This window comes from Hippichthys cyanospilos, chromosome 16, assembly GCF_059441005.1.
Source record: "Hippichthys cyanospilos isolate Australia breed blue-spotted pipefish chromosome 16, RoL_Hcya_1.0, whole genome shotgun sequence".
NCBI lineage: Eukaryota > Metazoa > Chordata > Actinopteri > Syngnathiformes > Syngnathidae > Hippichthys > Hippichthys cyanospilos.
In genome coordinates, this window is record NC_142384.1 from 11,433,703 (window position 1) to 11,456,564 (window position 22,862).

General features: G+C 42.1%; 1 long non-coding RNA gene across 3 annotated transcripts in view; it reads right to left on the reverse strand.

Annotated features, from left to right (window-relative positions):
• The window catches only part of LOC148410572 (uncharacterized), a 153,593-nt gene that overhangs the window by 107,775 nt on the left and 22,956 nt on the right, over positions 1 to 22,862 (reverse strand). The window lies entirely within an intron of this gene.

Sequence of the window (22,862 nt, forward strand, 5' to 3'; positions counted from 1 at the left end):
CATTTATTTATGAAGAAGTTTGGTTCAGGCAAATGATGTACAGCTAGACAGCAAAGTTAATTGTATCCCATCCAAACATAGGAGAGATCTTTTGAAAGGCCAGGATGTCCTCTAATGAGCACACTAGGACTTAGTAAGGTAGAGTGTCAAAAGATATAGATTAAAAAAAAATGGTGGACAATTGACTCAATTGAAAGGGTCTCAGAAGGCTATTTTCCTTTGATATTTTAATGTTATGATATGCATGCAATACTGTGCAGTTTGAGTGTTTTTTTTTTCAGATTTATTGTTTTAAGGTTGAAAGAAAATCACTGCTGGAAAAAAAATAAGGACCTGCCGGAGCTTGGAGACAGGTAAACGGGAATTATATGTAACAATGAGCTGGCCACTCAGCCTACTGCTTGATATAATCGTTTTTGTTTTTGGGGGGTGGCTAAAATGGGGCTTATCACTGTCAGCCATTTTGCATTTAAAAAAAAAAAAAGAGCAGGGAGTGTTGTTGCCGGGTGATTATCCAAGCAATTGATGAATAATCAATAGGATGATTGATTTGAAAAAAATTCATTAGTAACGGCCATAAAACTGACCCTTTAGGGATACCATAGGCCAGTTTGTTTTGAGCATTGCAGAATGAGTCAAAGCACATTTGGCACAGCCTAAGTGTCTTTCTGTCCACTATTGACATTCGTTGACCTGACCGCAGTGCTTGTTTTGACCCAAGCGCTGCCTTGTTTGTGTGCTCGGGAAGAAACCCGAAGAGGTAACCTTGAAGCGGAGGCCAGCGAATGTCTGGGAGGCGAGTGGACAAAATATGCGAGGAGAGAGGACGAGTGGGAGAAGACAGAAGGGACGACGCTGACTCATTGTTAGCACGGGCAGTCTTCTGAATAACAAGATGCTACTCTTACATCCTTCCCATGACAATTATTAGGTTTTTCATCTACTTCTTCCATTTTAGGGCTGAATCCTTTCATTTTTAATATCACAAAAGTCTAATGGGTCACCCCGCATCTGGACATTTCATTAGTCTGCCTTGTATGAGGCCCTACTAACTTATTATTGCATGAAACCAACTCCGGGGACTTTTTTCTCACCTTTGGAATTTTTAATTCCTGAAATTAAATGAATACTGGAGGGCATCAAAGCATATTGGATAGCCAATTAATACGGATCTCATCCCACTTATATACATGGGTCACATAATTTGCTGTACTGAATGAAGTCGCCCAAAATGCCCAACATTCAACATGCTAAAATATAATAATTGGCGATATAATTAAAAAATACAATGTAGCTTGAAGTCTAAGTTAATACTTTGACTAATCAAGTAATGCGTTCAAAACCTCGTGTTCAGGTACTTTTTAAACTTACCCTTCAAACAAAAAGGATTTCATCATACTCACAACCGAGTGTGTGTTTTTGTGTATGTGTTCCTGTACGGCTATACTTGTGAGAACAATTTTGAGTTTTCTACCGACATTTTGGAGAAGTGAGGACATTTCGGCCGGTCCTCGTTCACAACTCTTTCCGAGGGTCAAAACTTGCTTTTAGAGTTTGGATTTGAATCGAGTTAAGATTGAGGTTAGGGTACGTGACGCAATAATTTCTGACGGTTAAGGTTTGCGCCGAAGAAAAGCATCATGTCCTCAAGTTTGGACACACAAACGCGTGTGTGTGTTTAAAGCAAGACCAAAAGCTCACTGGCATTTTGTAAAACTATCTCACCGACGTCAGTCAATCTACTTGCAGCTCGTGTCGGACACACAACGATGGCGACGGCACAGAAAGCGCTGATGGGCTTTTTGTTACCTGGATACCACGTCCATCCAGATGCAATTTATTATCATAGCTCACCCTCACCGCCACCGCTGCAGCATTTTAATGCACTTCTTTGATATTCCGCGTTGCAGAGTTCACACTCATCCTCTTTACTACAGGCAAAAATGTTTAAATGCAAATGTGGCGCGGCCGCGTATGGAATATACATTTCCGGGCACAAAAAGAAAGCCATATAGGTAATTTAAGTGTTTGCGTGGGTCGCCATCTTAATGCGCCTTGATGGTGTGCTCGCAGCCTTTGAGGTCGTCGATGCGTCTTGATGGTACCGTACATATACAAAACTATCAAAAGATTCTGTTTTTTTCACTACTGAAACCCTGGATGAATAGCAGATTAATATTAATTACAAAAAAATAGAGGTTTAATGATCAACAACAAATCAATTATCAAGTTAACTGCTGATCATTTTTGATAATTGATGAATCATTTTTAACTTAAAACTGTCCAAATGTTGGTAATTGAAACTTTTAAATGATGAATATCATCTGCTATCTGTAGTCCGATGAAGGCAGACTAATTAGCTTTGTGTTGATTCAGTATCAAATATTTGCATGTTCTTTCCGAAACAAGCAACATTTTTGCCTATTTTGTCACGGGATGAACCAAATCATTAAGAAAATCATAATTAACTTGTGCTTTTGCATTTTCTGCAATGACAATTTGCAATAGTCCTATTTATAAATTTAAAAAAATGAAAATTGAAACATTTTTCAAAAAATGTAATTCAGCGATTATTTAACAACATTACAATTGCTTATTAAAACAATCATTAGTTGCAGCTATAATTGAAATATTAGGTAATATGTTAACTTGTTTTATAATTTAACTCTTTCAAAATAAACACTTTTTGTCCAGATAATACACTTGCACATCTTGGTATTTTCTCAGTTAGCTTTATGGTGTGGATGATGCTTTATGATCAGGAACGACTTTTGTTGAACGACAGTTATAAAATTTCAATGCTTTAATTTCTTTACATTTTAACGTGTTTGAGACCATTTGAAAGTGAATGTGCTAGCAAACTTTCCACAGGTCCCGTCCTGCAGGTTTACATGTCCTTTGTCCCCCATGTAACATGGAACCCTTTCACACAACTGATATTGAATTCCCCATCCAGATCATTAGCCGCGTTGAAGTCACAGTGACATTTGTGCTTTTGAACACAACAGGGTGGAAAATTGAATGCCATGTTGTAAACTCAAAAACCCATTCCGGATTTCTACAAATCAATCAAATGTTCATAAGTGAACAGGTTTGCGAAATAGTATCTCATAGTAACTGCTTTTGCCAATGACAAAAAAAAAAAAGACTAGAGAATAAAATGAGAGCCTTGAATCTTTAAAGTCTACCAAGTAAAACCAATTTATAAAACTTTCTATTACCCTTCAGACTTTCCATGTTTTCCTCGCGATTGTTACGACTTGTCTTTTTCATGTACCTAAGCGTTGCTTCTTAAACACCTCAGCGGGGCAAAGATGGAGAAAGGCATCCGATGAAAGAGAGAAGAGACCATGCAGAAAACAAAAGGCCGCCATGTTTCCTCCATTTTGAGAACCTTCAAAGAAGAGTGGCGGTCCCCACGGGAGGCCCCACGCCCTCGGGGTCGACGGGATGAGACGCCCGTCGCGGGAAGTTGTCCATCAAAAATGTCTGATGGATTCTGTGCACCCTCCTCAACCACTTTTTTTTTTTTCTCAAATTTTCACAGAGTTTCTCGCGCCACTGCTTCGCCTTTCCTCCCAAAGGAACCGTGAGACTCGCATGAAGGCACCTTTCTGGAAGCGTCTGCCAAAAGTATATCTGGTTGGGATGTATTTTGTTTGTGTGACTGCATAGTGTATTTGGTAAATCAAATTTCTAAAATTTGGGATTATAGGAAAATATTGGTAAAACATTCTGAATTTTTGTGTGGTCTTAAGTGGCCACGTTTATTTCTATACTTCATAATTGGGCTGCAACAAGTTATTTATTTATTTATTTTTTTAACCAATCAAACTTGCACCATTCTAGAAAACAAAAAAATGCATTTGCTCCATAGTCTCGACTTATATTGCAAAAAAACAAAAAAACAAAAAACAAACACCAAACCAAAAAATTAATAAAGTGCGCTGGCATCAGCAGTATAGCAGTGTCTCCCATAAATAAGCCGCTAGCAAGTGCCTCATATAGCGCGGTAGCCGGATTACTGTTCAAAGGCAATTTAATAGAAGTAAATGACCCTGAGTCACGAGTTGCCGTTCCTACTGATCACTTTTTAACAAACCAGGTTCTCAAATTTGCTGTTTCACTCGGCAACATCGTTCCACTGGTTCTGATGACACTTGGTCATATACACCAAAATGTATGGGGTGAGATTGTTCTGAATTACCACTACAGAAGAAAAATATGTGCTGCCAAGCAGTTTAGATGTATGTATGTATGTAAGTTTGGACACTCATAAGTGGAAATATGTTATTTGTTCAATAAAATTGTTTTCTTATCATCCAAATGCAACGTAGCTCTCAAGATCAGTACTTAGTTTGATGAACAATCCCATTACAAAACCATCTCCAATTGCCAAGCTGCATCAATTTGGGGATAGTTTTGTCTTAACTTGTTCAGTAACTACCAAACTGGAAGAGAATATCCCTTTTTTGTTCAAGTAAATCATTTACAGGTCCAAGTAACAACTAGAAATAAAAAAAATCCCATTAAACAAGCACACAGAGCAGCATTCCCTCTTCCATTGGAAGCTTTTTGTTTTCCTGTCATTATCAGTAGATCCAAACTTGTGCAGACTCAGCTCCACACAAACATATTAGTCTTCATTTGCTCCCTCGCTTCCTTGTCAAAATCTATCGTTTGTTTCCTCACGGCTGGAGAGCGGCAAACAAGGACGACTTGCGAGGGAGAGAAGCTTAGGGTAGTCATTTTTCAATAAAGAAAAAAAAAAAAGATCCCATTTAATGGTTGGCAGAGGCACCTGAGACTTGGGCTATGCTGCGAAAATCCTCATAACTTGGCTGACGAAAAGTAGGAGCGAGCTCAAGTTTGCATATGGATATTCTGCCTGTAGGAACGGATATGAATCTTTTAATTTGATCACACTCTTAATTTGCGGAATGAACTCAGAGCAGCGTCGGAGTCGAATTAAAAAAAAAAAAATGAGCGCGTGTGTTTACTTTATGATGAGAATTAAATTGGGTGTTTTCCACGGAATAATTCCGAAGAAATTTTGAACATCGCTTCCTGAGTTTTTCTGGGTGCACTCATGATAAACATGTCTAATGCATGTTGCTATGGGTTACAGGTTCCTTTAAAAAAAAAAAATGAGAAGAATCGGTTCAAAAGAAACGAATGTCCTTATTTCGTCTTACATGTCAGAAGTGCATTAATCTAGCTCAGACGTTTTTTTTTTTTTTTTGAAGTGTCCATGTTGAAATCCATTGTCATTGAAAGGTCATGCTGAAAAGTGCTCACGCAATTACCTTCCCTGTAGTCATCGCTCTGCCCAGCGGCGCAGTTTTGTCTTTTTACTGAGCTGTAAAGTGGCACAAAGCCCAGCCGCCGTTTCACTTTGACACAAAAAAGAAAGTCTTTGCAGTGATTTGGGCTCCGCGTTGAAGTGATTCTTTGTTCAGTGGTGACGAACATTTACCCGAGCAAGGAAGCATGTAGCATATATTTATGGCGCATAAGAAAAAGTCATAAAATATTTGTAATAGACTCTGCAAAAATTGAGAGACCCGCATTCTTCAATTTTGTCACTTGGAATAATGGTTTCCTTCAAACCTTTAAAATGGCTACTAACTCTTAAACATGACTTTCAAAGAGGCTTTTAGATGACTTGTTGCTATTGTTGAATCCATATAAAGCCTTAAAGCGACTCCTTTATTCAGCCCAAAAAATACAATTTCCATCACTTCATAAGAAGCCACAAAACGAATCCCTGATAACCCTTATTATTAAAAACCTACTAAGTGTTCCAAGCACTCCATAAGAAGTGTTCCTTAAGATGCTTGAAGTGAAATCCTTATTATTCCTTTAAAATGACTCCTAGATTGTTCTTGTGACGTTTGACTTGACCAGTCTGTGAAGATTTTTAAGATTACTTTGAAAAGCCAGTAAATTATTCTATAATTAATATTAAAAAAAACAAGTTTTAAAAATTCCTTAATCAGCCTTGAAAAAAACTATGAGTTTCAATAAAGTATCCCTCATGAGCCTCTAGAAAAAAATTACTAAATAAGCCTCTGTCCCTAATAAACTTCACACTATACAAGCTTCAAAACAACTAATGAGCCTTCAAAATGTATCTTTAATAAGCCTTAACAATGACTCTGTAATTAACATAAATGATGAGTCTCAAAATAAAAAAAAAACTCCTTAACAAGCCTTACCAATTACTCTTTAATTAAATTAAATGTGCCATACAAAAACGTATTAAAACGGGAGAGACACAACAAACAACATCATCAATTTTTCTTTGACAAATAATTTTCAGAATTCATTGGCTTGTTTGGAGAATCAAAAAACAATGACAACATTTCTTTGAAATTGAAAGCAGCCAACCTGCTTATCCGGCTGATTGTGAGATGAAGCCGTCAGGGAATATTAGCCCGTTGGGAAACAGATGCCATTCGCCTTAGTGGGCCTGTAACTCATTGGCGACCTTCACCTTAACGATTCCAACCGGAGTTCGACCGCTCGTATTTTGCCTTTCAATTACGCCACGGAGGCATCTTGGGCCAGGAGGCGGCTACCCATGACAAACGGCGGGATGCGCTCAGCCACTTTGATGGGCTGCCGGTTGTCTCATTCACCACTGACATGCTTCTTTGCGAGGGGTTTTCAATTTAGGGTCCGGCTTTGAAGATGTGAGGGCGCGGGTGGAATCCGTTTGGGCATCAAACAAGTCAAGCAATTGGAATAACGACCAGGGTCAAGGCTTCAGATAAAACGCGGAACCTCCCATTCAATCCACTTTCCGCCATCAGCCATTGTCCTTGACTCCACTTGCCCGGACCACCTTGGGCGCGGAATTGAGTTACTCCGAGGCCCCGCTTTAAAAGCTCACCGCACAAAACATGCCAGGCATAAAGTACGGGATTATTGATGGTGGCTCTTTTAGCATTTGTCTCTCGCTCGCAGGTTCTAGGAAGACATAAATCCGGCTAATCTCTTCCCTACATCTGTACAAGCCACCCGAAGCGGGAAGTTATCCGGGGTCAAAAGGGGCTGCCACGCTCACTATAAGAAAACCACAAGCCACAACTGGAAGTTGATGTGCAACCACGGTGCTCGAGGAGGTTTACAAAGGTTCTATAAAAGGCGCTTTTACGCAGAGTTCAAACAGACTTCACATGTGCAGCCTGTGTACAAAAAGTACTGGAACATTTCCCGAGTTCTAATAACGGTAAAACAATGGTAACAACGATAAACTCATTGCAAACTGACAAATAAATCATGCCATGTCATGTCTTTGGCCTCGAGGACTGTGTGAACAGTACGGGGTGAATAAATAAAATGCTGACTCTACACAAAATGTACAGAAGCTTTGTGTGAAAGGGGCTAGGGCTATATAACATCAATTATCATAAATTTGTCTCTCCACTCTATTATTTCCACTTCAGCCCCTTTCTTACAAACAAGAGAAGTCGGGGATGATGAGCAGTGTGAAAGTCTCTACTCAAGGGGTCACCAACGCGGTGCCCACAGGCACTGGGTAGCCTCCGAGTATCACATGACCAGCCCGCAGACCTGTTCTGCAAATAGTTTACAAGTGATAGAACGTTGTGATTTTCTTGGAATTTTACAAACGATTATGCATATATGACCTATTTTTCATATTTCACTTGATTTACATATTTACCACAGCTGTTTCTTAATTATTGTGAGAAATCAATAACAAACAGGGTTGTATTACCCAGTACCAAAGAAGTAGCTCTCAGTGATCCCTGCTCTCCTCGAATGTGATTTCTGCCTTTGTTTAGCTCTTAATATTACCTTGATAAGAAAGTGACATCACGGTCCCTTTCACACCAGCCAGCAACATCCGAAGGGGGAAAAAAAGACTTTTGACAGGGAGTGTGAAAAGGGCTACACAATCATCATTCTGCCTCTGTAATAAGCCTGTGTGCTACCTTGGAGGCTGTGATAATCACGAGACACCTTCACTTCCAGTTCATGTTGAGCCTTTTCACACAAAATAGCAATATAGGAAAAAGCTGGGACAAAGTCAGCTTTGACACATGGTGTGAAATAGACTACACAGCTGTCATTGCACATCTGACACTACCTCAGATTATTTTAAATGTGTTTCCTTTGTCTTTCAACAACCAGCCACGATCTTTACAGCATCTATTCTGATTTAGTTACTTTCAAATAGGTCAGCTCTATGACGGGAGAGAGCGCCAATGGCTTTGACAGGGAGTGTGAAAGGGACTACATAGTCGGTATGCAGTCCATGATATTACTTCATAAGCCGTGAACTGTACGGGTTGCCTGTGGCCCTCCATTCCATGTAAGGCATTTTCAAAGGCCGGCATGACGGAAAAAAGGCAACATTGACAGTTGCCATTGTCCGTTCTGCTAACTTTCACACAAACAAGAGACACAAAAAAAAGTAAAAGAAAAGGCAGCGCTGAAAGGCATTGCAAAAATGTTCACATTCGGTTTAACATACGATTCTATATCATAAGGCGTAACTTCAAAGGTGGCCCGCGTCCCTCATTGTGCGTCGCTATTTTTCAAACTACAGGTAGTGACACAGGAAGGATGAGTTTGATGGGCAGTTAGTGCACAGTTCTCAAACTACAAAGTTCTGATTCTACCTCTAAGAACAGTAAATAACCATCATCCCTATATTCTGCATTTTACTCAGGAAAAAAAAAGGCCAGCTTTGATGGGCAGTGTAAAGACAGGCTAATGTGAAAGGCACGAGGATGAAGACGTGGCAGTGAGCAAGAGCGGTGGAGGGGGTGAGGGTAGTTGGTGGTAGTGGTGGGTGGGGGTTGTAGAGTGCAAAGGGGGCGGTGGAATGGATGTTTTATGAGGCCCTTAACATTTACTTCCTCTACGTTTCAATCCGCCGTGTCTATTAAGGGCGGCCACTCCTCCCATGTGTCGGCCATCCATCAAAGACAAAGCGACGGCAACCACCACAATGGCGGACATTTTGCTATGATGGAGGGAGGGAAGGTCGGACTTGGGGGAGGGCAGGCATCTAGAGAAAGTGATCATCTGGGAGATGGGAAAGGAAAAGGTACAAAGAGAAAGAGTGGAGGACAAGGAGCTGAGCTTCTTTATTTGCACTGAGACCAGCGCACCTTTCTTCACAGGCACAGTCAACACAGAACATTCTCTTCCTGAGATCCCTCAGAAATAACTTTCTTGGAGGGGCAAGCTGCTCATTCTGTCTCGCAATCAAAGGATACTGTTTTCAATCTCGGCTAGGAACTTTCCATGGAGTTTGTATGTTCTTTTCATGCTTGTATGGGGTGTTCATAAGGTGATCTGACTTCCAACAACATTCCACAGAGACTTCTGATTATCCATTGAAGTGAATTTGGGAATTAATGCTTTATTTGTCCTGAAGGTGGTTGGAGACCACTCAAGGATGTACGCTGCCCCTTGCCCCAACCAGGGCTCTAAATAGGACAAGTGCAAGAAACGGACTTTGTTAGCTGAACTAGTATATCACTCAATATGATTGGAAGACTGTGGCCAGCCAAATGTTAAGTCACTCAAAGTCAGCTTGTATAAACGCCATCTTAATCAAGGCTAAGTTCCAGAAGCTGAAGGGAAGGATCTTCAGTTGGATGCAACCTTTGATTCAAAACTTTAGGTCAACTGGCACCATGAACACAAGCAAGAACGTGACTTCGGTCGAGGGAGGGGAAACTGTGCCACTTGGTGCTTTGGCATGTGCTCTGAGACGCAGCAAATTTGATTTTATGCGAGCAGATGCGCTTGAACGCGAGAGTTGTCTTGTATGAGTGATTGCTGCCAATGAAAAACAGGCAAGGTCCGGGGGCGTTTGGGTCGGGGAGGCTTACGCCAGCGCTCGGGCTTCGGCAGGCCACTATCAATGATAAACTTTTCCTGCTATGTACTCATTAATCTAAATCTAGCAATCCGGACAAAGCCACAGCTCAACGGCAGCCGACCAATCGCGTAATATATTTTCTGCCCTCTGGCCGACCGCAGACGAGGTCCGCTATCTGCGAGCTAATCACGGCCGCAGTCCGACGCCGGCCAAGGCATGAGCGCTTCAGATTAGAGCGGGCATTTGCGGCAACGTTAATGACTAGCGTGTAGGCAATGATCATTGCGGCGATGAACAGCTGCTCGGCACTGGCGTCCGCTCACGCGCCATCGGCCGTTTGTCTTCATTAACACGGGCCGAGGAGAACCCTCGACCGCAAACAGCGTGGGTCAGGCGAGGAAACGCGGTGGCTTTTTTGTTTACAAGGAGAGAGGGCAGAAGAGGAGGGTGAACGAGACAAAGATGAACAGCGACGAGATAGGGGGAGGAAAGAGGGTGCTTTGTACCATCCGGCAACCTTGTCTTTTCCCGGCCACCCTGTACACCCCAGCCCCCACCCCCCCAGAGCAATTAATCATCTGATAGCGAGCTTACTCAAGCGACAAGCATCTCCCCCACATCCTAATTAAGCTGGGAGAGGAAGAGGAGGCTAGAGGAGAAATGGCCAAGTGGAGTAAACAAGCAGGGAAGGACGGGAATCCGAATCTCAAGGCCGAGCTCCCGCGGATCGGCAGCGAGAAGAAACAGAGTCTGTGCCAGGCAGCGGTGAGGCTGACATCCATCTCCAGACTCCGCACTGGTGCCAAGGTTACACTGCATACACTTGCTTGCGGAACGTCCCTCACGAGATTTAAGTATACGCTGCTCTAATCATGTTTGCATGGGGATTACAGTATATGTTACAAAACACAACAAAATGGAATTGTGTGTATAACTTATCTCAGGGGGGACTAAATACCTTTACTCATCGCAATGAAACACTTCGTAGCCATCTTTACATCGTCTGTTATAGCTCAGCATTTACCGCGGTGACCCACAATTGGGGGCGCTCAGTTGTTCAAGCTTCGAATTTGCCAGCATCTGAGGTAATATTACAGATGCAACAAATGTGCCAGTGTTAAAAAGAGGATGAATTCAGAAAAGCGGCATTTGGCCCTCGGGAGTCAAAAACAGACGTTTGAATTTCAATCTGTTCCGACCTCAGACACTTTATCATAAAGAGTAAAGTGTGTTGGACCAAGGTTGAAGTAGCCATACCAAAACGTCTCAGCATTCTTAAGAAATCTTGTCACTTTGCTACTGTTAGCCTGCCTATCAAATATGTCCTTGTCAAAGTCGTTCCCCATTTCTCAATTTTGTGTGAAATGGAACCACACGGAAGTCGACTCATGTATTTGTCAGCTTCAGAGGACATATCAAGAAATGTAACAAAGTCAGGACTGGATGTTACCGATACAGACCGTGGCAATGACATCTCCACTCCGGTCTGTGTGAAAGGGGTCATCATGGACTGACGTCAATCATCTCGCTTCATTAGGTCGCCAGTTATAACGCTTTTCAAGAAATTAGTTTGTTTTTCCTCTGACTGTTCTTTGTATAAAATGTCTGATATGGACAGGTTTCAGAGGAAGAATCAGTGTCAAAACAGAGGGAAAATGTTTCACTTCAATATGTTCTGGAGCATCTTTTGCATTGTTGCTGGTTTTCTAAAGTCTCAGGTGCAGGAGTGCCACAGAATCGAAAAGAAGGGAAAGCTGAGGGAGATCACAATGGCATAAGCCAGTTATGATAACAAATCCAAAATAATGAAATCCCTCAGCAAGGAATCCATTATGTGAAGAAGAAACTTGGAATGTTTATGTGGACATTCTTGTTTTGTTCAAGGTGCCAAGTGTCTTATTTTGGTTGGTCATGTTACAGCCACCTGCCAGCCAATTAGCTGAGTGCAGAAGGAGCAGCTGGGCACCTGTCCCAACATTCCTAGCATCTGCTAAAGCTAATGGCTCTGATCTCAGGGAGCACTGGACTAGACAGCCAGAGGGAAATGTGTTTAGGAAGGACACTCCAGGTAAAAGAAAATCCCTTTGCCTTTTACTATCAACTCTTCCATAGTGTCATCCTCAAGGGCTCTGAAACCAATCTGGCCTCCCAACAACCAGTCCATACTTTGTAGTCTATGGGCATTTAGGGTCCTCTTGATCTTGCATCATTTTCAAGTCTAATTCTTAAGGATGAAGCCAAGAATGTCAAATATATTTTGAAGACCCCAAAGCAACAGCACGCGGCCCCAGTTTAAGATCCATTCTTCTCCACGTGTGTTTGACGGGGGCCTAGGACGTTTCAGTTCGAGCTAATTAAAAACATTTCTTTTAATGGCATCAGTGTGTCATCAGAAATTGGTTCTATATGCCTCAGCACCTTTCATCAATAGAGTGTTGCATCTATTGCTTGGCATCGACCCATCCTCGCTCGCCATCGCTCTGCCCGTTGTGAATAATTACCTTCGTCCACAGGTGGGGGCCGAGATGCATCGTCCCGAGCAAAAGAAAAAAAAAAATGCCTGCTCCTCTCCCCCTTGTAAAATGCCTTGACCCTTTTTCACTTTTATGGATGGGGGGAGTAATATATGGTTGTATTTATGAGACAGGCCCTGACAGATTTAATATTTTAATTTGGTTTTACGGCCTGAACATAGGGCCTCGCAGGACTCTTTACGGCCGACTGGATGGTGCCGACCGACAGTGACTTCAAAATGACACGCGCAGCCATCCTCCTCGTCCACGTGCCCGGCGCATCTCTAAACTCCCCCACCACAACCCCCCACATGTCTCCATCAGCTCCCACCTCGGCCATAACTCCGAGCCGTCGACATGGCCATCGAGCAGACAGCGCAGATCTAATAGAGGCGAGATTGATGGTTCAAACAATTCAAGGGCTGCGGCACAGGGAACAACAGAGCCATGGGGCTGCGAGATTGATGAATCAGAAGATGCGGCTCTAAACTTTTCGCGGCTCCGGCAATACGCCCGCCGATGCTTCAGACTATTAGCAGCTGATACCGTGGCGGCCAGGGGTTGATTGATGAATGTGACGACTCTTAGGCTCGTCGCCCCGGATTGGTTGGTAATTTCAAACCCAGAGAGAAAGAACGAAATAAAAAAAAAAAAAGCCTTCCACCACCGCCATGAGAAGTTTGATGAATTTTAATGGAAATCAATAGCGTTGGATGGAGCTTTCTCCAAGAGAGAACTTTAATCAAACGAAATTCATTATTTTGTCGTAGCGTCTCAAAAAAAAAAAAGGACCCGAACCAATAATAACCAAGACATTCTCCCTTGAATTAAAGCGCTTATTGTTTGACATCAAATTAAAGGTCTTTAAATGTTGACGCAGAGACTTTGGAGGGGGATTTGGAGGTATTATTTCCTCGTGGGGTTCCGAAGGGTTCCCATGGGAACTGGCAAATGAGCATCTGCCCGTCCTGGCCCAGTGGCACAGTGATCATCGATCTGTCTGAGCTCAACCAATCAATGGCTCGTTGAGTACTCCCAGCATCGCGGGATGGAGCGGTGCTAGTGAGCAAGCCGGCCCAAAGTCTTTTCTGTCCGACACAAATCACCGGCTTAATTGATGGCTTGGAATTGGCTTAAGGAGCCTGGTGCACTTTCCTCCGGCTCCCTTGCGTATGAAGGTGAAGCTACCCTGCAAGCGAGTAGCAATGAAAACACTTGTGTACCGGTTATTTTTAATGTATTCTATTTGTGATCCGCAATTTCTGCGTGAACATTTTTTTATTGATAGGGCTGGCACTGTTATTGACATAAAGCCTACTGTTAACAATCAAACAGAACAAGTGGAAAGTGATGCACTCAAGCTGAACACTAATCATAATCCGTTGTAGTAAAACTGCACAATGCTTCAACAGGTATGTAAAATATTGTATGTTGTAAATTGTATAGCTTTTATTCTACACTTCCCTACAAAGAGTCCTATTTGTTGTTGAAGGAAAGATTTAGGAACATTTTGGAAAGGGTGAAGACATTTCGATTTCCTGTTCGATATGTGATATTTTAGCTGAAGTAAAACATACATATGATCACATTTATCCATCAATAAAAATTATTTGAAACTCAGATAGCTTTTATTATTACATGTGTATGGAGCCTCCATACGATATTGTTAGATATGGATGGAAGGAAGGAAGGATAGAAGGAAGGAAGGACGCTTAAGGTATACTTGTTTTACAGACAGCTCCAAGCCAATCGCCTTGGAAATTTCACCCAAGTCGGAAACCATTTGTGCAATTTTAGTAGCTTGAGTTGCAATCAAAGATTAAAATATCTGTGCACCTCCTCGCACACTTTTCTCTTCAACCGAATTCTTTTTTAAATGCTGATTGGTTCCTGCCATAATATGAACTTTAACAGTTGTCCATAACACTATTTTTAACAGTTGACCGATCAGTGTCAATGGACATTCACGGGCTTGACCTTGGACATGCATTCAGATATATAAATCCATACATCTTTACAGTGTGCACAGAAAATGAACAATGTTTTTTTTCCCTCCTCATTCAATGCAAATCCCCGCCATCAACAAAATCATTAATCAGCCTTTATTAGCAGCACGCGGAAGGGTAAAAAGACAGGAACCTGCAGTAGGAGGGGGGGCGGGGTTGGGGGGGGGGGGGGGGGGTCTCATTTACCAGTGACATTTGGGCGGCAGAGCGCCGATGTTAGAAGCGGGCTGCCGAGGTCCGAGCAGGTGCACGGCGAGGGCTCGATCGATAGGGGCGAGCTTTGATAGAGTGTTTGCCACCCGGCTGTCGGCCGGCCTCTCGCATTCCTAATCAGGGAGAAGATTCACAATGGCAGCTAAGTAATGAGCGAGCGCCAGCGGAACGGCCGGCCCACTCCCGGGGAATCACCGCGGCATGCTGGGAAAATAAAGCATTTTGGAGGCAGGGAAAACCAAATGACGGATACCAAATGATGTCAAAGCCTCTCAAGTACACCTAAACATGCTTAATGAATATTAACAGAAAGAGCTAGATTGGAATTCAGAATGTGCTTTTTGAAATGTGCGGTTTTAACATATAGTGTGATGAGGACCTCAGCAACCGCTGGTAAACAGGATTTTTTATTTGTTATTTTTGGTCTGGATTAGAATTCGTCGTCCCACCTTGACATACAAATCATAGTTTATCACGGCCGAGGGGAAATGAGTTATTTAAACGGTAACGCCGGCATCCAAGTAGAATATTTCATCAAAATAACCAAGGAGATGTAAATAGCTTGTGGTAACCTTGGCAACCAAGTTTCATCTAAATAACCAGGGAATGCTTCTCATCTTGATTGGAATTGAAAGTGTCACATTATGAGCGACGGCGTTGGAATCATTCACCCTTTCAATTGACTGCGGGGGGAAAGCTCATCCTACACAGTCCAGTTGCTTCCTCATCTCCCAAATCTCCCGTGAGGTTCCGGCAAATATTCAGCGACACGGCGCCTCCGATCCGACGACGCCTTCATAATGCTCATATGCCTTCCTAATAACGTCGACGCGGGAGCCAGATCATCTTCCTCATTGGCGGCGGCGGCGGCGGAGCTCTCGTTTAATCAAATCCAGAAGCGTGTCATTGCGCGCGCGCGTACGCACTTCAATCTCCACACATACACAAGTGGCACAAAACCCGCACCATCCAATCCATCACTCTTGCCACAAACAAGGAGCACGACGCAAGGTTGCGGGGTGGACTATGTCTCGTCCATCTATGCGCCTTGGTGAACCATGACACGTCAAGGCCAAGGCAGAACTCAAACTAGGTTGCATGCGCCTTTTTTTTTTTTTAAGACGCTAAGGAGGATATTAACGTCTCCTCTGGCAGGATATTAATCTAGCTGTCTATTCTCGGTCATCATCCGCAGATGTATGCAAGCTACAGGTGGAAAAGCAGCACGATGAAATCCGGAATCTCCAAACTTCCTTGTCAGCAAAAAAAATCTCGATTAAATTTTCATGGTATCGCATCAAATATGGAAGAGGTAACCAAAGATGAGAGTATGGTATAATGTAATTTTGTCATCTTTTTACTGTTCTTTTACTATAAGGCCTTAACACTAGTGCTCAATTTATTTGTATGGCGTCACGAGAAATAAATTAGCAGAGTCTGAAGTCAAACTAAAGATTTTTCTGTCATTTGAAAATGGCTCAAAGGTATTTTTAACGAAATGTAGTTTAATCTAATCTGGGACAACGCTTATAGAAATGTTAAAGATCTCTAATGGTTTTAATTCTATCCAATGAAGAGTTGTCAATTTACTACTTGGTCTTTGTCACTTTTCCACCAAATTACAACTCTACAAACTTATCAGATGCACCTCTTCATTTTGTAATGCACCTTTATTGCAACTGTCAATAAAACTCTTCAGGGTGTGACCACTGTCACGCACAAAATGTTCAGATTAGCGCATATTTTGATAACTTGACTTTGAGATCTTGAAATTGACCTTGCAGACCACATGACCTTGGTAAAGATTTAAATGAAAACAATCTCTTGCAATGTTTCTAAAACCAATGAGTTTCATGGATGTAAAAACGTTTATCATGATCAAAGTTGGAATCGTTCACTTTTACATACATATTCATATTTCTTGGATGATTTGTCACACAGTTTAAAATAGTACAAACTCGCCACAAATGGATCATGACCCTCGAACGGCGGTTCTGAATCAAGATGGCAGACTTTTTTCAGGCATGCCTTTTAGAGATGTCTATTAAATTTAATGTTGCTCAGTCAAATTGGCTTCGGGGCTGAGTTTTATAAATAGCGTGGTGGGTTTTGGAGTATTAGAAACTCCTCAGTCCAGAACGTTGATATATCTAAAAATAACGGCGAGGAAAAGGGCATTTTTTCAAGAGAGCTTAATTGCGTTTGTGTCAGTGTTTCAGGGCAAGACACCTGCGGTGTGCTCACATCCTGGCGGGCTTTGCTAAATGTATGTTGAGTTGCCTGTGAGGAAGTGACATAAAAGCTCCTTTTTACATCCAATAAATCCATTCAGCAATCTCTTGGTGTGGCGGTCGCGTCACGTATTGAGATGGCTGTCACGGAATTTGATGCAAGTTCCCCGCCATCCACTCAGACTGGCTCCCGTCAGTATTTCGTGCCACTCGGGGCGTCTGACAAGAGCACAAAAGCGACATGGAGGGCAAGCACTCAGGATATGGAAGTTATAAACATTGTGGGCCATCATAAATCACCCTTCCATTTGTTGATAACATAATCCTTCTAAACATCATATATCTAAAAACATCTGTCCGTCCGTCCATTGCCGTTTTCAACCTCTACCTTGAGTATACCGAAACCCACTCATTTAACCATTAATATAGAATACATAGATGTTCTCCCGCCTGTTATAGACCTAAATGAATCTGCTCGAGTTAATATTTAATCATCTTTCTTCCAGTCATATATTTAAATGTATTCAACAACCATGGATATTTATTTTCCTGCCCGTCTTTTACTGCAATTCATCCATCCACAGAGTTTACATGTCCATCAGCTTACTAATTCATTTGATAAAAATCATATTTCTGCCTATTGCATACCTGAATGCATTATTTATATATTTATCCCTCTGTCCATCATTTCAAATTGTACTAATTCTTTTAAAGAATTTTTTTTTTAATTTTTGATTTTGTCATTGTTCTTAAATGTTTATTGGCAATTTATCATTCTTCCAATTTGTGAATTTGAGATGGTAAAACTGTCACAGGAGAGCAGCCAATAATATAATGCTATATTACATCATTTTATACTAGTATCAATAACATGTAATCAGGCTATTCGGTACTCGGCCGTCCCGGTGGAACCTGAGAATATTTTGAGAGGCTGGAATTGTGGGCATGTGGATAATTTTAGGTCTTTAAAGGGTTTATCACAGGGGTGCCCAAGTCCGGTCCTCGACAAACAGGCTGGATGGGGGCACCCCTGGTTTATCAATTATGCAAATAATCGATTAGTTGTTAATCGTTGCACCTTTAGACATGTTCCATTTTCTGCAGGTTTACCCAAATCAACCCAGACATCATTAGTATATTCCATATACCATAGTATATATGGTATATGAAGTACAGAATACTTTACATACGTACTACTTAAATTCATCTATGAGATCAATTAGTGAGCCTTCCACCCTTTATACCTAATCTCTCTCTCATTCGATATCCTTCAGGAAACGATATCGTCCCCCACAGCCCATTGTCTAAACTGCTGGTCATCCTCCTCCACGACTGCCCACTGATCTTTTCCTTTTTCCCAATAACAGCATCTCACACATGGCTTTGTCGGCGGAGACAAACACTATGAGAGAGACAGCGGGAACACAAAGGCCTGATGTTGACACGTTAAGAGAAGACGGCATCCGAGAGGCCAAGGGCCCGCGCGGCGCTCAAACGAGAAAGGACATCGCTCATTTCCAAGCTCAAATTGCCTTGCTCTCATTTCTGACCCCACCTTTAACAGGCTTATTGAGGCTATTCATGGCTGGCCTCTACACACACAAACACACACACACACACAATGTGACAACAACCCCGTAAACAAGTTGTTTTAATGCAGCTGTCTTACACGGCCTTGAGCGGCGTGCCTGACTTAAATCTGTTAACGGCCATTACAAAGAGGGGGCAGCCATTTATATCCCCTGCCCCGGGGGCGGGATCATGTCTCCATGGCTACAACGGCGTGTTGACCGGCCGCAAAATAACGGCCGCCCGGCAGGCACGGTGATTGATCGGCCGGCTCGGGCCACGAGGGAGAGCGGCGTTGAGTTGCCGAGACATCTCGTTGACATTTCACCTCGCGGGCACAGATGAGCGCCGCGTCCTGCCCCCTCCTCCCGCCGCGATTTCCCGGCCGCTCGCCAGCCTCCTGTCAGGTCGGCGAGCGCTCGTATAACTTCATTACTTTTTAATGTCCGGCGTAATTACTGCCGCCTGCTGTAATTGGGCAGAGATATGAGAACAATAAAGGGTGTCAGGACACAGAACAGGGTTTTAATTGTGGGTTAACCATATTTATTTTGCCACGAGCTCTCTCCTCTCATCGCCATGCGGGCTCAGCCGTGCGGGCCGAGCGCCGGAGAGCGCATTAAACGACAGATCTGATTAAGAGTCGAGTCGCGCCGTACTCGATTTCAAATTCTTCGCGACTTCGTACCACCAGCCATTTTGTCTAGGCGCTTCAAAATTTGAGGCAGTTGGACAAAATATGTGAGACTAGTTCATTTTAGGAGCCCAGCGCACATGTTGAAAACGACTAATATGGCCACTCGAAGACAAACTGGCAGACTTTTTTCCTTTTCCTACACGAGTCAAACTTTTTAGAGTGCACGGGTGATTAAAATGTTTGATACATTTAATGTAAAAAGGAAATGATGGTGGATAGACAAATGTAGGGACATTTTGATATGAGATTAAATGAAAGCTGAATTTGTCAAGATTTTGTATCTAGGCTCCGCAGGCTAAATGTTGATGAGCACATTAAATCCGCAATCTGATTACGGCAAGACGCACCACCGCCAAGTAGCTGAGCTCCTCCAGGGTTTAGATTAGGTCCAACCTCTCAACCTGTGTGTCACCTACTGATAATTAACTTATATTCATCAGGTCCATTTGTCTCCCAAAGGCTTCCACCGCCCCAAGTTATGGACTTAAACATGTATTTGGTTAGCAGTGGACACTTTAAAGAAAATAAACACCTATGGAAAAACATGCCAAATGAATGACCACAGCTCTTAATAAGGTATCGTTCTGTGTCTCAAATTTAAAATTCAAATATCACCCCACACAACTACACTAACATTAAACTGTTCTATTTTTATTCCTGTGCTAAAGAAAAAAAAAAGATTTTGGTGTGTTCCAATTTGGGGGCCTTTTTCGGGTCCATTTCAGCATTTTCCTGCTGTCTTTCAATGATAGGGGGGGGGGGCTGCAGAAAGAATTTTAGTCAGTTTCACTTCAGAAATTTGGTAGAAATGTTTTTCATGAGTAGACCTACATAAAAAAAAAACTCAATAAGCTTTGCCAAGAAAAACAAAGGAGACTGAAAATATGGCTCCGAGCAACCAACCAAGGCTGATTTCCAAAAGTACTTTAACAATAAACTCATCCTAGAAAGTTTCATTTTAAACAGCTTTTAGGTCAATCTTGCATGTGCCGAAAGTCCCATTATTCATAGAATCATCTGCATTCCGTCCTGGCAGAAATGCTTTGACATAACAACTCCACTCCTGATTGTTCCAATTTCCTTCAAACTCTGCATTCCATCCTCAGGCGGGCTCTCATTACTGCTCACAATTTTTAATTACATTTGACATACAGCTGCATGGCCTCGCCATTTCGCTTATGGTATATGCAAACGCAGCAGTGCATTTTTCAAAGAAACACTTTGACTGGTGTAGACAAGTATTCAGCTATGACTGACTCATTAGAGGAGCATCGGGTCGGTGGAAGTGCCGAGCCGGGGGAGGGGGTGAAATAAATAAGCCGACGGGGGTGGGGACATGCTTTGGCATCATCGAAATCTTGGCCATCACTTCCTACTCTTCACCGTGCCGCGCATCAATCTCTCGACGGGGGTTCATCAGTGCTGATTCGCCGGAGACCATTATCAGATTCCCATCGCCCTCCATCACCGGCCGGCCTCTCGACAACAACAACATGGGGCCACTCCAGAGGCCGACCGACTTGATTGATGTTTATCAGAGGAGCCGTCGCTGTTGACCTGTGCGGCCCATTCAGCTATTATCTGTCTGCGTGAGACGCGTAACATTCGCGCTCCGAAGCCACCAAAACGTCAATGAAAAGACGTTGAGACTCAGTCATGCTAATCCAAGGTTGGTTTTTTTTTGGGGTGTCCGTTTGGTCTGCATTTTTCCTCTCGTCCAGTTTCAGCATTCTTCCTTCAACTTTTCGGTAAAATTCAGCCTGTTCCAATTGCCAACTTGACATTTGTAGGAGTGGACTCACAAACCAGGATGCAAAAAGCCATGTTAAAAAGTTGCAGAAAGTCCTCCGTTTTGGTTTGAGGCAGTAATTTTGCTATTGTTCTATCATATAGTGTCTTTTCCTGTACATTTTGTCTGGTTGCTACCAAATAAAAACCACAGTCATTGTGCCCCAAGTATGTTTCACTTATCAGCATGGAACGGAGTGTGCCTGCGCCTGGAACGAAATGGGAGGTCTGCCATTTTGGTTTGAAATTTTGGACGTATTTACAGAAGCCTTTCAAAGGCAAACTTGTATTCCAAAAACTGTCCTATTACTCACAAAGTATGTATCGTGGAAAAAAAAAAGTAGGGCTCAAGCCTCTATTTCATTATCTCTTCATTTGTCAGTCGATCAGGTCATCCATCAGGTTTGTCAACTTCTGTACATCCTGTGCCTCTTATTTAGCTCCGTATTGTGGACATCGGAGTTTTCTTCTACCAGTTTTGGTATGCAGTGCTATCAAAGATATCTCACAAAAAAGATGCCATAATTCAACAAATATGAGATGTGATTCCAGGGCCTTTTTGACCATTATGAGATGTTGTCTGATTACTACACATTTTGAAGCACATATGGGTGTGACTGGATTTTAAGAATACTTTTGTTTTGGTCTTGGCTCGTGGGCGGAGAAGTTTAGTTTGCGTTTTTCCGAAATCTCTTCATTTACCCATCAGTCCAGTTCATCCATTCATCCAGTTCATCCATCATTCATGCCCAATCCTTTTTGAACAAAGATTTACATTTCCAGTAGCAAACCTTTTAAACTGAATCTATTCCAGCCTGCAGTAACTAACCACAGAACACATTTTCTTGTTTTCACGCACGCAGGCACACACCCTGATGACCTTACACTTGGGAGGCAGAGACAGGGATTCACTTTTGAAGCACGGTAAGCCATTTGCAAGATCTCTATGGGAATAACAGGAACTGTTGTTTAGCTGTGTGTGTAAATACCAAAACTAAACAACAGCACTAATATTAAATATTAATATTAGTATTAGACATAAATTAGTATAAACATAATATTAGTACTAAACATAAAAAATAAAGTTTTATGCACAATATCAGTTTCCAATTATTTAACAGAATAATCAATTTAATAATTAACTTAAAAAACATATATACCTGTATATATATATAGTAACACCATAGTAACAGCGCTGATCAGGACTCGTCTGTCTTAAGTGAAAATCCACAAAAATGACAGCTTTTTCCCAAGAGCTATTAACGCTCTTAATAACAAAACAAGAACACACCGCAATAATTGCCCTGTGTGAAAGTATTATTCTTTTCTATAATATTCATTATATTTATTGTTTATATTGATTTAATGGTGCCAATCAGGGTAGTGCTCAGAATTCCATTGTACATTTACAATATAGGCATTACTATTGTATTGCATTGTATTGCATTCAATTCTATTGAAAAGGCTTGAAGAGGCACACACACACACACTCACAAAAATACTTTTTTTGGTTTGAATTCGCCATTTATGTGCAATCTTGTCCATTTTCTCATAGATCTGTCAAAGAAAAACATCTCACACAGATTTCCCCCCTCAATTTGAAGTATGCAAACAGGCGAGAGTACGAAACAAATCATTTTGGTTTTTACCACTGCTTGTATACGTTTTGATCGACCGTGTCAAAACATTTGCTACATCATTATGCTACCAAATCTCCCTCCCCATCCATTCATCTCTCCAACCACCGCTCACATACAGTGCATTCGCCCCCCTCCCATCTACTTAAGACTACCCCCGATTGGAATAGCATCCAATCAACATTAATCCATCCTTCTAGAAGCGTGGTCCGAGAAAAGGAAGGCGCTCTCCTAAACAAGCCTTTTATCTCTTAAAAGCACACAATGATGCACACGCACAAACACACACTATCAGAGTGTAATCCAGTCTTTGCCCTGAGTCTCCTGTGGGTGTCTGTGGTTT